This window comes from Anabrus simplex, chromosome 5, assembly GCF_040414725.1.
Source record: "Anabrus simplex isolate iqAnaSimp1 chromosome 5, ASM4041472v1, whole genome shotgun sequence".
Lineage (NCBI taxonomy): Eukaryota > Metazoa > Arthropoda > Insecta > Orthoptera > Tettigoniidae > Anabrus > Anabrus simplex.
The window spans coordinates 410,913,105-410,930,728 of NC_090269.1; positions in this window are offsets into that span (position 1 = coordinate 410,913,105).

Genomic DNA, 17,624 nt, shown 5'->3' on the forward strand with positions numbered 1-17,624 from the left:
AACTTGTCCTTGGACACTCCCGGCACTAAAAGCCATTCTCCATTTCAATGTCAATGGCTGAATTAATTTTGCGATAGTTATTTCAGGAATTAATACGCTGCTTTAACTTTTTCGAGGACTAGTTTTCTAATCTTTTAATATTATTTTTAATATGAGGCTAGCCCCGCGGTGTAGGGATAGTGTGTTTGCCTCTTCCACGGAGGCCGCGGTTTCGAGGTCCGCTCAGCCTACGAGATTTTTCTTTTATATTTTACTGACACAGGTCGATCTGATGGCGACGATGGGTTGGAAAGGGCTAGGACTGGGTGGAAAGCGGCTGTGATCTTAATTAAGATTCAGCCCCAGTACTTGCTGGTGTGAAATTGGAAAACCACGGAAAACAAACTTCAGGGCTGCCGCCAGTAGGGGTCGTATCCATTATCTCCCGAATGCAACCTCACTGCTGCGCAACACTTACCGCACGGCCAACCCTACGTGATTACAGTTGAGAAGTTACCTGATGGTGAAAGAGCGGCCCCGGTTTAGAATGCCATGATAAATGTTGAGAGGATGCGTCGTGCTGACCACATTACACCTCGTAATCTGCAGGCCTTCGGGCTGAGCAGTGGTCGCTTCGTAGGTCATGGCCCTTCGTGGCTGTTACGCCATGGTGTTTGGTAGGATTATTGTTATTGTGTTTAATACATAAATAAATAAAATAAATAAATACATAAATAAATAATGATCTATAAATAATTAAGATCCCGGAATGAAGCCTTAATTTAATGCCATCTATTAGGTTATTACTTATTTAACCCATTAACCTTCCAGCGTAGTTTTTTCCCCGGACTCAGCGAGAGATTCCACCTCTATTGCCTCAAGGGCAGGCTTACAACTGCTAAGGAGGACCAGTACGTCGCCCAGGTGGCCTCACCTACTATACTGAACAGGGGCTTTGATGGGGATGGGAATATATTCAGGGAAAAGCGAAGAAGAAGGAACGAAGGGAATGCGGCTTTAGGTTAGTTACTATACGGCATTTGCCTTGGAGAAAAGTGGGAAACCACGGAAAACCCCTTCGAGGATGGCTGAGGAGGGAATACAACTCCCCTCATATCAGCTGACGTAATGAGGCTGAGTGGACCTCGTTCCAGGCCTGGTACCACTTTTCAAATTTTGTGGCAGAGCCGGGAATCGAACCGAGGACTACAGTGGTGGCAGATAATCACTATAATGCTTTAATGGATTCCTATACAGCAATGTCTCTTTGAATCACCTACATCTGTCAGGGTCTTCCAAACTAACTCAAGATTCATAAACATTTATAATAGACCTGGAAAATAATGCTATTAGCTCAGTCACTTAGCTGCTGGCTTCCCACCCAGAAGGCTGGGGTTCGAATCACAATCGATTACTGAGTTCAGATTTTTATCTCAAGAATCTCGTGGCGTCAGGACGGGCATCCGCCCTTAAACCACCAGTCAAATCCAAAATGAGACTGGATGGCAGCAGTGACCCCAGAAGAAACTTTTGTTACATGTTAGTTTCTTTAGTTTCTGGAGAGTTTCTGGACAGTTATAAGTTAAATAGGTACAAACTGAAAACTATAACGAAAAACGTTAAATTACTTTGGCGAACTACCACAATTATGGAAAAACCTTTCGTTCTTTCTTTCTTCATTCGTTTACCCTCCAGGGTTGGTTTTCCCCTCGGACTCAACGAGGATCCCACCTCTACCACCTGAAGGGCAGTATCCTGCAGAGTGAGACTTTTGGGTTGGTTGGATACAACCAGTACCTCGTCTGGGAGGCCTCCCCTCCTAAGCTGAACAGGGTCCTTGTGAGGGAGTGAAGATTGGAAGGCATATTCAAGGAAGAGGGAAGGAAGCGGACGTGGCCTTAAGTTAGATACCATTCCGGCATTTTCCTGAAGAACAAGTGGGAAAACCACTTCGAGGATGGCTGACGAGGGACTAAAACTCCCCTCAACTCAGCTGACCGCATTAGGCTGAGTGGATCCCGTTCGAGCCCTCGTACCACTTATCATATTTCATGGTAGGGCCGGAATCGAATCCGGGCCTCCGTAGGAGGGCGGGGTGGCGACTAATCACACGAAACACTACACCGCAGAGGCGAACGTAGATCTTTGGCACATGTTATCAATTATTTACAAGAAACAATCAACCTCCCACGACCACGATTTTTGTTACTGTGTAAGGAAAAATTACATGTGTCTGAAGCTTCGTTGTGGGCGGTTGCTAACGAGCACAGAATAACTCGTGATGGCGGCACGTATGCAATGCATTCGCTTGCTGAGTGCGAGATTATGTCCGCCACCACACTAACAGCCAACGAGCAGAAATCCTCACGAGCGTGAGTTGAAACAAATCCATGGCATGGACACCATATGGTTCGGGCCAAAATATCATAGACCGATTGGTGTCTTTGATAAGATTCATCATTCAAATGAAATACAAAAATTCATTATTATGATTTGAGTTTAGTGATATTCTGAAAGGATTTGCAACAAAGAGGAAAGTATGCACTTGGGAAAGAAAGAAATCATGTCTATATATACATTACGGGAAAATTTTAATTAGAGTCAGAATAGCTGCAGAAGTACTGAATTAGCCTACTCAAAACGAATTCGATGAAAACTAAAGGTAGCATTTGTATTTTCTTCGCAGCTAAATGAGAATTTAATTCCTTTCCCGAAAGGAGCGGTACATGTTATCATCAGCCAACCGGTTCTGAACATTCTGAAAGATGACAAAATAACATACATCGGAACTGAGTCCGTACAATTTAATGATGTTTATGAAGTAGTACATTATCCTGAGATTTGCCGATGATATTGTTATTTTATCTGAGACTGCAGAACTGGAGAAGTGCTGAATGGTATGGACGGAGTCTTGGGTGAGGAGTATAAGATGGAAGTAAATAAGTCCAAAAGAAAAGTAAAGGTGTGCAGTCCTACGATGTCAGGTTAGTGCAGGAAAAATTAGATTAGGATATTAAGTCTTAAAGGAAGTGGATTGATATTGTTATTTGGGTAGAAAAACAACTAACGATGGCAGAAGTAAGGACGACATTAAATGCAGGCTAGCCCAAGCAAGGAAGGCCTTACTTAAGAAAAGAAATTTGCTGACTTCGAAAATTGACATATGAATTAGAAAAGTAGTTTAAAGACTTTCGTTCGCAGCGTGGTATTGCATGGAAGTGAAACATGGACTATAACTCGCTCAGAAAAAAGAGAATAGAAGCTTTTTAAATGAAGTGTTACAGAAGAATGCTGAAGGCGAGATGGATAGATCGAATCACGAATGAAGAGATACTGAATCGGATTGGTGAGAGGAGATCGTTGTGGCTAAATTTGTCGACAAGAAGAGATAGAATGATAGGACACACATCTTAATACACCCAGGAATTGTGCAGTTGGTTTTTGAGAGAAGTGTAGGGGGGTAAGAACGGTACGGGTATACCAAGGTATGAATATGACAAGCGTTTAGAGCAGATGCAGAGTGCAGCAGTTATGTAGAAATGAAAAGGTTAGCACAGGACAGGGTAGCATGGAGAGCTGCATCAAACCAGTCTGTGGACTGATGACTCAAAGAACAATATTATCCTGTTGCATTTATTAGCTCTCTTCATCCTTCAGGCAAGCCACATCACAATACGTACATGTACGTTGGATGCGTCATAATATTCGTCTTCACAATCTAAATACTAATGCTAGTTTGTGCAATAGAACGAGTGTGACTGGGATAAAACTAGCCAAAAATATTGTTCATGTTAGATTTTTGATGGGCTCAGCTTTAGAAAGAATGTGTTTCACCCCAAAAGTAGATCTGGAAACCTGGTATATCATTCGTTGTTAATTTCTCCTAAATTTATCTTTGTCGCTGTCAACAACACATTCAGAGACAAAATGAACATAGATTTGGTGAAAACCTCTCCTCCTCGAAGTCCCAAGGATAACTACGTGTAGTTTTATCTACAAATCCATAGAAGTAAAAGTGCAACTCCCATCTACAAACGCATTCAGTAGGGTTCTTAAATACAACTTATAATACGTTTTATTCAGAGAGATGTTACAACGGTTCTCTTCAAACGCCTCACTATGATGTTGAAAAGAAGTCACATCTTTTGGTATCAGACCATCCTGGCGTGTACGATGAGCACTTGCAACTATATATATCACTGCTTCATAAACACTGACAGGTCTCGGATAACTGCCTCAAACCTCAAATCGATCTATGTAGGATGCTCGTTCCTTGTGTATATTAATAATTCAGAATGTTTGAATAAGAGATACAGTTGAACAGATTCTACCACCATTTTTCAAGAAGACCTCTTTGCTTTAGAACAAGAAGTACAGTTCTACTCACAATATAATTATAGTGCTCAAATATCCTGTGATACCCGATCTTCCATCACTGCCATAAGTGACAAATGTAATCTACACCCATTGGCCTCAAACATTAGGAATTCAATATTACCCAGCAACTTGCATATCTGCATATCTGTTTTGGTTGGGTAAAAAGTCATGCTGGAACTATTGGAAATGAGAGGGAGGACCGGTTAGCAAGATCCTCAGCTTGATGGGATACAGATTTCAGCTTCTCCACGTGCCCCATACATCATATGAAGGACATATTTAGAAGTAAAATGGAGAAGAATTGGAATTCTATATGGACAAATAACATGAAGGGGCACCTCACGCGGGAGTTTTCCTTTCTAACCATTCATCAATGTCTAACATCAAAATTCTTCGAACCCACTTTAATACTTATTATTACTAGACATGTCCGCCTCTGTGGTGTGGTGGTTAGCGTGATTAGCTGCCACCCTCGGAGGACCGGGTTCGATTCCCGGCTCTGCCACGAAAATTTAAAAAGTGGTATGAGGGCTGGAACGGGGTCCACTCAGCCTCGGGAGGTCAACTGAGTAGAGGTGGGTTCGATTCCCACCTCAGCCATCCTGGAAGTGGTTTTCCGTGGTTTCCCACCTCTCCTCCAGGCGAATGCCGGGATGGTACCTAACATAAGGCCACGGCCGCTTCCTTCCCTCTTCCTTGCCTATCCCTTCCAATCTTCCCATCCCTCCATAAGGCCCCTGTTCAGCATAGCAGGTGAGGCCGCCTGGGCGAGATCCTGGTCATTCTCCCCAGTTGTATCCCCGACCAAGAGTCTGAAGCTCCAGGACACTGCCCTTGAGGCGGTAGAGGTGGGATCCCTCGCTGTGTCCGAGGGAAAAGCCGACCCTGGAGGGTAAACAGATGATGATGATGATGATGATTACTAGATATGGTAATTTTAGAAGTTATTTTCTTCTTCTTTATCTGTTTACCGTTAAGGGTCGGTTTTTCCCTCGGACTCAGCGAGGGATCTCACCTCTAACCCCTCAAGGGCAGTGTACTGGAACTTCAGACACTGGGTCGTGGATACAACTGGGAAATGTGACCAGTATCTCGCCCAGGCGGCCTCACCTGCTATGCTGAACACGGGCCTTGCAGGGGAATGCAAAGATTGGAAGGGATAGACAAGGAAGGGAGCAGGAAGCGGCCGTGGCCTTAAGTTAGGTACCATCCCAGCATTTGTGTGGAGGAGAAGTGGGAAACCACGGAAAACCACTTCCAAGATGGCTGAGGTGGGAATCGAACCCACCTCTACTTAGTTGACCTCCTGAGGCTGGGTGGACCCAGTTCCATCCCTCGTACCACTTTTCAAATTTCATGGCAGAGCCGGGATCGAACCAGGCCTCCGGGGGTGGCAGCTAATCACGCAAACCACTACACCACAGAGGCGGGACAGAAGTTATTTTCAACGATTTAAAATACAATCACCAGAGGGATACTTTTGTCAGGGCCAATAAGAACAAACAGTAACTCACTTAGTTTTATATTGTCCACTACATGCTATTGAAAGTAACAATTTGTTAGGACACCTGGTTACTGCAATGTAAACTTTTCCCCACCAGTTCTGATATATTTTTGAAAAGGTGTTGCACTTCAGCTTTTAACTGTTTCTGAGAAAATATTTCTTTACTCATTGTAATATTCTTTGCATAGTTCTTTCTACTAGGTCATGCATTAATAACATTAAATACTGTAGTATTATAAACTACATCCGTAACATACTTTTACGTGAAATGGGGTATCTTCCTAGGCTAATAAATAATAATAATAATAATAATAATCATCATCATGAGTCATGTAACTCATTGCTGAGCGTCGTGACCCCATTTGACTTCACAAAATGTTCTTGATTAAGTGGCACCAACTTTGACGATGTTCAGCTTCTCCTAAAGCCTGCTGTAGAGTCAGACCGGTGGTACGCACAACTTGATCAATCTACCTGCTCGATGTCCTTCCTCGTGGTCTTCTTCCGATAACTTTGCCTTCCATGATACACTTCTCCAGATTTTCACTATCCCGTCTTACAATATGCTCGAAGAATTGGACGATTCTCTTTATGACGCGAGAGGAGAGACGTTCGGAGACGTTCAGTTCTTGAATAATAGATGCATTACCGGTAGTTCTTCTTTCCGTCCAAGGTACACGGAGCATCCTTCTCCAACACCACATCTGAAAGTCCTCGATACGGTACTTATCTCTTGCCTTGAAGGTTCAAGACTGAAAATCATAAAGGAAGACAGAGAACACAAGAAAATCAACTAGTCTAATCTTTGTACTGCATGTTATTGCTCTGCTCTGCCATATTTTTGTGAGTTTGCTCATGGCAACGCGCCCTAAGGTGATACGTCTCCTAATCTCTTTATCAGAACTTCCAGTATCGCACATGGTCGACCCAAGATAAATGAAGTCATATACCACCTCCAGTTCCCTTAATCGACCTGTCAACTGGATCTGTGGCGCACTGTCAAGTATCATAATTTTGACTTGCTCAGGTTGATCTCTAGCCCATATTCTAAACTTGCATATTTTACACTTGATAGTAATTCTGCAAGTTCATCTTCACTGCTGGAAAGGAGAGTGGTGTCATCAGCAAAGCGCAGGTTAATAATAACAATAATAATAACAATAATAATAATAATAATAATAATAATAATAATAATAATAATAATAATAATAATAATAATAATAATAATAATAACCTGTTATGAATCAATAAAATAGATATTTATCTAACATGGAAAATTTTCATTTATTCATAAGATGTGTTCGTGTTCACTTCATTTTCCAATTACATTTCATGAACAATTCTTGACTGTCAAAGACAGGCATACATACTAGACTATTTATGTTACTTATGTGCATCCTGAACATATTTATGTTTTGGCTCTACAGGGAATGTTAATTATTCTTTACAAAATGAGAGAAGGAGCATTCCTCAATCGAAAGGAAGGAACTCTGTGTTTCGCAATCCTTTCACCATCCATTCGCAAAATGAGAATATTAAAGCGAGAAAATAAATTCAACGTGTGAATTATAGCACTCAGTTATTTAGTGAATATGATCGTGAGGACGATTCCTCAAACCTCCACCCAAGTAAGAAAAAGTGTTTTGAATGCTGTATAAATACCGTAGTCCAGGGAAAGGATGGAAACTTCCCTTCTGTCTTTGTCTATCTCACGCTTCTACGCTTCTAAGTGTAATACCTCCCTCTCTTTCTAACTCATGTTATTCACACACAAAAAAAAATGTGAGACTCAGCTTCATTTATTTCTCGTTCCTATTCTCTAAAAACTTTCCTTATAATTCAAAAGCACGGGAAAGAGTTAGGAAAAGGGCGGACTGCATTAAGGATGTCGAGTCTCCGCAACTGAAAGTTTCTCTCTTATTTTACTTCCACGCGGGGTGACACAGAACCATCCACTAACATTATTATAAATTCTGTCAAGACCTCACAGCTAACTGCCATTCTTTTTATTACCTTCCTGCAAAAGAAAGGGAGAAAACTTGTGCGAGAAACAAGATACTCCGCCACACAAGTTTTCATATTTTGAGAGGAAGCCATATTGCAAATGGCAAATAAGAATCCTTCTACCGTGTGAGACTGCCAACTGTTCATGCATAATTGTGCCGCAAGAGTGAAGTTGCCGAGGACCTAAGGTTCACAATACTAGGTAACCTCGAATGAACAGTGATGAATTTAATATCTCGGTGCTAAAAGATGTCAAGTCCAACTTTTTTGATAAACGATACTTTATATGTAGCCTATTGTTTAGGGAAAGAGGATGCCGTACATTTGATAAATAATAAACAGGCATATTCATCATTAAATACCGTCCGCAGAACTGTTAGTGACACCTCGTTTTACGCAATTGAGCGGCTAGGCGGGAGCTTCAACTGTGCTGATCGTATTGTCAACTGAACGGAACTGAAATATGAAGTGAATCGATAGTATGATCGACATGAACTTTCCAAACCTTGGGTGCCAGGAGATTCGCTAGGGTGAGAGGTAGAAAACGTTTTAATGCTCTTAATCGTGGAAAGATGAAGACCAAAAGCCTTTTTTATATGTCATAGCAAACTGGTTCTTCTGCTATTACTTTTCTGCCCTCACTTCCCGTGATGTTCATTTCCAAGTAGGAGTTCTAAGGTGAACTTGGATTTTCCTCAAATATCAGTTTTTACTTATACTTTTTGCTGTACAAATAACAATAATATTCACAGTTTTGTGATTACACTGCCAGATGTCTTACGACAATGCATAATCGATTCCCTTTTGGTGTCAGAGGTTGCCAATCCGTAGGCCTATCTCGAACATAACCAAGGTCTACCGATTCAGCACTAGAGAGCCGAAGTGTCACTAAAAGTTTCCCGGATAGTAACGTCTCCACCGTGGAGAACGACTTGACTGCATACATCGAATTTACATAGAAAAACCGTCCAAATCTCTTGCTCTGAAATCATCTTGCTAGATGGCAGTAGCAGTAACATTAACATTTCTTATGTTTCAGATTTGTTGAAGGACAGTTCTAATACAACTTCCTGTTGCACGTGTGAAATCGTACCTTAGGTGTTGTGCATTGACATATGAATTGCTACCATAGTCCAATTCCAATCAAGGTAACTAACTTTAAAGTTGCTAAAACGCTTTCAGAACCATATGTGCCAATATGGTATAATATAAATATTATCTCTAAGTCATGCAGCTCTAGAGAGCAAGAAAAAATATTCAAATTAATGGACTAATGACAACTGCAAGATGTAGAGTCCTAAACATGTTGTTTGTCATTTTTGTGTCGTTAAACCAGTATTTTGTCAGTATTACCTTTAACATGCAAATAAAAGTTAATTGTGTACACATATGCTTATGCAGATATTTGTGAGACTTGCACATTTACCAGCTGTCTTAATTTGAAAGTAAACCGAGAGGAAATTAGGTTTAATGTTTTCTTTAAGCCATTAACAAGTAAATACCGTTTTAGCATGACTAATACGGCACTGGATCTTTTCTGGTCGAGAAACAGATAAGTCCATCATCCTCAAAAGGGTCTATGTAAAAATCGAAAAGCACAAAAACGTTGGTAACTCACATAACATTCCCAACAATTACCCTAGATGTAGTGTGAACAATGTAATTAGATATTTACGCACAATTAGAAGTTACGGGAAGATTTTGTTATCATGTAAAACTTTATTTTTTCGACTTGACCGTTTTTTTCACCGAGGTCTTCAGTTGAGCATCTGGGTCTGTCGAGATTGTTGGTGCAAACTCTTTGTGAAGATCTCAATTAGAGTATGCATGATCGAGTGTGAAAATGACAGATTAAAAGGAATGATATTACGCTCTGCTGTGTCGGGTAAACTAAAAGTGAGTATGGAAATTACAGCCTAAGATAAATTGTTTGACACCTGTCGGCTAAACACTAAACTTTCCTGTACAGTAGTAAAATGGAAATGGCATATCGCTTTTAGTGCCGGGAGTGTCCGAGGAAAAGATCGGCTCGCCAGATGCAGGTCTGACCTGGGCAAGGTCCTTGCTGAGCAGGGGCCTTGTCGGGGGATGGGAAAGGATAGACAGGGAAGGGGGATGGAAGGGTCGTGGCCGTAAGTTAGGTACCATCCCGGCATTTGCCTGGAGGAGAAGTGGGAAACAACGGAAAACCACTTTGAGGATGGCTGAGTAGAGAATCGAACCCCGTCTACTGAGTGGACCCCGTTCCAGCCCTCGTACCACTTTTCAAATTTTTGTGGCAGAGCTGGGAGTCGAACCCGGGCCTCCGTGGGTGTCAGCTAATCACACTAACCACTACACCACAGAGGCGGTTAAAAATTCTTTAGGAACAGTTGCATATCAGTTGAATAAGAATATCAGTCACTGAAAGGTGGAGACAGTCTGCAAAATACATTATGAAGCGAGGGACATTCTTTCGTTTAGAGCCATTAGGGACCATGTCAAGTAACTACCCCTTAGGCGACCTGCGCGTCGTGTTGAGGATGAAATGATGATGTAGACGACACGTACACCCAGTCACCGTGCCAGCGAAATTAACGAATTAAGATTAAAATTTCCGACCCTACCGGGAATAAAACCCGGGACCGCTGCGACCAAAGGCCAGCACGTTAATCATTTAGCCATGCAGCCGGACTGTACAGTAGCAGTGTAAACTACAAGCGAGTATGGCAATTAGAGCCGAAGATAAATTGTTTGATGCCTGCTGTGTCGGCTAAACACCGAATGTTACTCTGGAATAGTAGTGTAAACTACAAGGAGGTATAAAACATTCTGCGGAGTCTGTTTGCGTTTAGTACTTTTTCCCCCTCTCAAAAGTGTCCCTTCACCTAATTCCCTGGTTCGCCGTAGAATTTTAGCTTCACCACAACCAACAACAACATAGTCCTACGATGTGGTGATTTTTTATTTAAATTGCTATTATGAGTGGGAAATAAAAATGGGTATTGCTTTCAGTTGCGGGAGTGTCCGAGGACAAGTTCGACTCGCCAGAGTCAGGTCTTTTGATTTGAAACCCGTAGGCGACCTGCGCGTCGTGATGAGGATGAAATGATAATGAAGACGACACATACATACAGCCCCCGTGCCAGCGAAATTAACCAATTAAGGTTAAAATTCCCGACCCTGCCGGGAATCGAACTCGGGACCCCTGTGACCAAAAGCCAGCACGCTAACCATTTAGCCATGGAGCCGTACTATGAGTGGGAAAGTAATACTAATAATATATATTACAATTTGCTTTACGTCGCACTGACACAGACAGATCGTATGCCGAAAATGGATAGGAAAGTGCTAGGACTGGAAAGGAACTAACCGTGCCGATAATAAAGGTGCAGCCCCAGAATTTGCCTGGTATGAACTAGGAGAATACGATAAACCATATTTAGTACTGCCGACATTCAGGTTCGAACCCACCACCTTGCGGATGAGAGCTACGTGATCCAATCGCGCAGCCATTCAGCCGGTCGCTATTAATATTATTGTGAACACAACAAGAATATTGTGAAAAAACAAAGAATCTTCTCACTGGTACATTTTTTCACTACACGGAAAAGCTTAGAAGCATCAACATGCTTTTGACCTTAGAAGAGCAGGTACACATTCTTTGACTGTTCCCCCTCTTAGCAGCGCTTTACGACATGCAGGGAGTACAGATATTGCACCCTTTAACTCCAATTACGGGGACGCTATCTCACCTTCAGGTAGCACTTCAATTGTAATCACATAGGCTGCGTGAGTAGACCTCGAACCAGCCGTCAGATGCAGATAAAAATCCCTGACCTGGGCAAGAATAGAACCTGGGACCGATGAGTAAGAGGCAGGCACGCTACCCCTCCACCACAGGGCCGACTGTTGTTGCCATTGCCTAAGGTAATTTTTAAACATTCTTTTCCTATTCGTGTTTCTATTTCTGTTAATTATTGCCTACATACTTCTATTGTTTCTGAAATGTTCATGTTGGACTGGCTCTGGGAGAATTCTTGATATTGTGTTACTCTCAAATGTACACAATATCCTTCTTGGTCTTCTTCTCCTTAATCTATTTACCCTCCAGTGTTGTTTCTTCCCTCGGACTGAGCGAGGGATCCCACCTCTACCGCCTCAAGGGCAGTGTCCTAGAGCGTGAGACTTTGGGTCGGGGGATACAACTAGGAAGAATGACCAGTACCTTGCCCAGCATAGCAGGTGAGGCCACCTGGGCAAGGTCCTTGCTGAGCAGGGGCCTTGTCGGGGAATGGGAAGGGATAGACAGGGAGGGGGGATGGAAGGGCCGTGGCCATAAGTGGGAAACGACGGAAAACCACTTTGAGGATGGCTGAGGAGGGAATCGAAACCCGTCTACTGAGTGCACCCCGTTCCAGCCCTCGTACCACTTTTCAAATTTTTGTGGCAGAGCCGGGAATCGAATCCGGGCCTCCGTGGGTGGCAGCTAATCACACTAACCACTACACCACAGAGGCGGTTAATATTCTTTAGAAACAGTTGCATATCAGTTGAATAAGAATATCTGTCACTAAAAGGTGGAGACAGTCTGCGAAATGCATTATGAAGCGAGGGACTTTCTTTCGTTTAGAGCCATTAGGGACCACGTTAAGTAACTATAAGGCCTTTCTTGCGGGCCCTAAAGCATTGCATTCTTTCTCCGTCCGCATCTCTTCTCTCTTCTGTCCAGCCGCAGTTCTGCTTTTGCTCATCGTATTTTGATCGGTTAGAGATGTTCTCTATGTTCCTGAGGTCCTTTCCCGCTTAGGTTTGTTAGTTATCCAATTTCGGCTCCTTACCTAAATGATTAGCGTGCTGGCCTTAGGTCACAGGGGTCCCGTGTTCAATTCCCGGCAAGGTCGAGAATTTTAACCATAATTGGTTAATTCCGCTGGCGTGGGGCTGGTTGTACGTGTCATCTTTATCATTTCATCCTCATCACGACGTGCAGGACGCCTACTGGCATCAAATCAGAAGAACTGCATCTGGCGAGCCGAACTTGTCCTCGTACGTTCCCGGCTCTAAAAGCCTAATGCCATTTTTTCATTTTGTTGTCCAATACATTAAAAATTTACTTCGTTAGTCGGGTTGCATCCATCCTGAACAGATATCGGTAGAAGTTCAGTCGTCGTCTCCTTATTGACTCCATCAGCCGTTCAATATCCCTGTAGAGCTGTTTTCTTCCTCTGAGTCTATACTGTGCATGTGTTTTGTTAGGACCCAATATTTAGCGAAGGATCTTGCTCTCATACTTCTCTGCTTCTCGCAGTCCAGCTTTCTCTGTCATTCTGAGGCGTTCACTTCGGTATAGACATGCTATAGTGCCTGAGTTTAGCTTTTCTTGAGATTGGCTTTTGTCTTGTAGAAGATATGCGTCCTACGAAAAGCTGCAGCCATCTTCTCTCGCCTGCTGTTGTTAGCTTCTTTCTCACCAGTGAATTAATTGATTAGAAACTTTGAAGTGAATGGTAACCGTGGCGTAGGCAAAGTAGATCGATGGGGGTTATAGTTACAAAATGATAATAGTACTTAATGAAGGTGCTTGTACGTATCTGGTGCACGCATGCTCGAGTTGGTATTCAGATTGCAGTACCGGTACACCACAAAATCTTACATTCAAATGCAAAACAATAACAATACGGTGAATACGCTTTGAGTCGACTTTCGCTTGTTCATTGTCAGTATCTGGAGGGGAAGGTCTCTAACCCCTTGTAAACCCCTCCTTCGCTACGCCCTTGATGATAGCAGCGTTGTTGAAATGAAAATGAAATGAAAATCCACGGCCTGTTTCGAGTCATGTGACCGGGTCAGGAATGGAATGAATGAAGTCCCATCTAGCAGTGAGGATAGGAATTGTGCCGGCTGCCGAAGACTGTCGCACTTCTCTGGGACAATGATTAATGAATGACAGGTGAAATGAAATGATATTGAAGAGTGTTGCTGGAATGAAAGATGACAGGGAAAACCGGAGTACCCGGAGAAAAATCTGTCCTAACTGAGCTTTGTCGAACACAAATCTCACATGGAGTGACGGGATTTGAACTACGCAACCCAGCGGTGAGAGGCCAGTGCTCTGCCGCCTGAGCCACTTCGGCATTCACCAGTGCTGTTATTGTTTCATAAAGAATTGTTTCACTGCTATAGTAACCGGCTCCTTGGCTAAATGGTTAGCGTGCTGGCCGTTGGTCACAGGGTTTCCGGGTTCGATTCCTGGTGGGGTCGAGAACTTAAATCACAATTGGCTATGTGTCATCTTCTTCATCATTATCACGACGCGTAGGTCACTTAAGGATGTCAAATCAAATGACCTCCATCTGACGAGCCGAACTTGTCCTCGACACACCCGGCACTAAAAGCCATACGCCATTTCATTTTACTGCAATAGACAAGGTATATATCAGAACATTATTATGTTTAAAAAAGTACAAATAAAGCTCCAAATTCCCTGTAGATGAAATCTGGAGTTCCGGTAATACTACCCAAAAAGTATGATTTTTCCTTTTTTTTTCATTAAATTTATTGTAGGAGTTTCCAGTCCTCTAGTTACGAAATATTTCTTTATAGCCTAATATTATATATATCAAATAAATACTGAAGTAAATAAATCACTTGTACAGAATGATAAACCTGCTGTTGAGAAAACAGCGTCTTGGAATTGCGATTTTGCCATTACAAATTTTCACTCTGAGCCTACCCAGCTCGGTTAAAGATCGTGTATGCTTTGGGTTCCGCAAATAGCAGTTCCATCCCATCGACTCCATTGTCCAGCCCTCTTGAGCTCTGATGGGATCGGTCTTCAATGCAGTCTCGCATATATGAGCTCCTCACCCGTCACCATACGCTCCAAGTTCAAGGATTGCATGATAAATGATATCCATCCTTCCAGAAAGTCTTTAAAGCAACTGTTACGTCACATGTTGGGAATACGACACAGATAGAACAGATTCTGCATTCCACTGGGGCAGCAGCAATAAACTGCTGAATTAAAACACAGTCTGCAAAGTTGTAAAATTAGTTAAGCCAGAACCGGCTTTTGGAGGCTTCATTCCATATTTAGTGAATATATTAAAGCTGAAATGTTTAAAAATTCACATAATTGTGTCGTCATGATCTTTAAACTGTTCAGGACAGTTGTGCAGCAATAATAATCAGAAAATCTAATCAGGGAATTTACATCCGAAAGAATCTTCTTCTACGGCTTTTCCCACATTTGTGGGGTCGAGTGTGCGAACTGTGTAACGCATATGGGGATTTGGTCCGGTTTTACGGACGGATGCCCTTCCTGACTCTAACCCTATGTGGTGGGACGTAATCACTATTCCCTGTTTGTGTGGTGGATGGTACTGTGGTGTGCTATCTGAATAATAATAAGAAAGTGTTGGAACTAGCACAAACACCCAGTCCCGGAGCCAAAAGTATTAATCATACGAGATAAAAATCACCGAACCGGCCTGGAATCGAACCCGGGCCCACACGAACCTAAAACGCTGACTACTCAACGAAGGAGGGAGACTTCACGTCCGAAAGAATATTACAACTAAACTAAACTAAAACAAGGGTGTGAAATCACGGTGGTGAAGGAAGGGGTCCCCCCTACCCGACGATTTTATCTCAAAGGTTCCTCGCCACAGATATTGCCCGGGTGGATACTTTCATAATAAACATTTTCTTCCTTTCTTAATCTGTTTACCCTCCAGGGTTGGTTTTTCCCTCCGACTTAGCGAGGGATCCCTCCTCTACCGCCTCAAGGGCAGTGTCCTGGAGCGTGAGACATTGGGTCGTGGGATACAACTGGGGAGAATGACCAGTACATCACTCAGGCGGCCTCACCTGCAATGTTGAAGGGGGGCCTAGGTGAGGGATGGGAAGAATGGAAGGGCTGGACAAGGAAGATGGAAGGAAGCGGCATTCTCCTTAAGTTAGGTACCATCCCGGCATTTGCCTGGAGAAGTGGGAAACTACGGAAAACCACTTCCAGGATGGCTGAGGTGGGAATCGAACCCACCTCTACTCAGTTGAGTGGACCCCGTTCCAGCAATCGTACCACTTTTCGAATTTCGTGGCAGAGCCGGGAAAAGAAACCCGGATTTCGGGGGTGGCAGCTAATCACACTACGCCAAAGAGACGGACTCAATACAAACTAATAAGGAAAATTTAGAACACATATATTATTTTAATTAATGCTTTTATTGTCCTTATTTTCATAAGAACCTCAGCAATAATACACATGATATTGAACTAATATGGAGACTGCCAGACCTTCAGCAATAAAGCAACATAGCGGTGGTAAATTTTCACCTGCAGCCTATTGTTAATTTTTCACTCTGGCAAGTCCATCTGAAACACGGGAATATTTCTTACTTACTTGGAGCGCTTGCTTTAAGTATTGCGAGCTTACACCACTGATGTACTCCTTGTGCAGGGTGTGTTTCCGTTAGGTAGCCAATAGGAAAATAGTCACTTAAGAAGTGTAAAAATTGATATCTTTTGGTATGGTTTTAGATACGGAGGAATTATTTACACCCTCCCCTGCCTGAAACAAACAATAGTAATTAAGACTGTGATCCTTCCCCCCACCCCCCGCCAAAAATTTTCTCTGAATTCGCAGCCTGATTAAAACATCCCTTGTTGTAACAGGAATTACGGTAAAAACTGCATCACCTGTTATACGAGTATATTAACCATTACCTTGCGAGGTAGTACATCCGAGACGTACATTGTGAGGTGAGCCGTCAGAGACCACTGATGAATTTTAGTTACCTACAGCCATATGTAATCAAACGATTCACTTAAAATTGCTTGTATGGCTACTTACATTCATCTAACACGCGTTAAGAATGCAAATAAAAATAAAGCGTATATCTGCTATCATTACCTTGACTCCAAAAAGGCAATCATTTCACTGATCATTAGATTTATTTCACTTTAGAGTCCATCCATCCATCCATCCATCCATCCATCCATCCATCCATCCATCCATCCATCCATCCATCCATCCATCCAAGGCTAAGCCTTGTCGCTGCAGCCACATCCCACGGTCTTCAGTATTCCTTTTTATCGTGACATATGAAGCAAAATACATCTGAGTGATTATGTTCCTTCTTCCCTAGGACCTTGCCTTCGAAGACATTTTGGAGAAAGGTGTCATGTCATAGATTGTGTGGAAGAAATTTAGCTCTGTGCTCTATTCAATAAGTTAAGTTCCGTTTCTCATTAACGTCGTTGGATATTAGTCTTGATTTCTGTCCAACTCGTCCCTGTCAGTCTTCTCCAGAACCACATTTCTGCCGCTTCTAATCTTGATTGTGCTTGTGTTCGCAAATTCCATGTCTCACAACCGTAAGTTAGCACACTCCATAAAAAGGTTTTAACAAATTCCTTCCTGGTTTAAATTCCTATGTGCTTATTTAACAATAGAACTTTCCTGCTCTGAAGCACTTTTTTTCGCTATGGCAATTCTTCTTATGATTTCTCTAGGCATTGATTATCATTGGTAATAACACTACCCAAATAAAAAATTATTTAAGCTGATCTATTTTTTCACAGACTAATTTAAGGTTTGTCTTTTTTTTTCAATTCAGTCTTCTTCTTTTGAACGACCATCAGTATTTTTCATTGTGTTTATTTTTAACCTGAACTTCTCTAACGTGTTGTTTAGTATACCGAGCATCCTAGTTATTATAAAACCAATTTTAAAAAGTATAAGTGGCTGATGGAGTGAATCAGTTATACAAGTTAA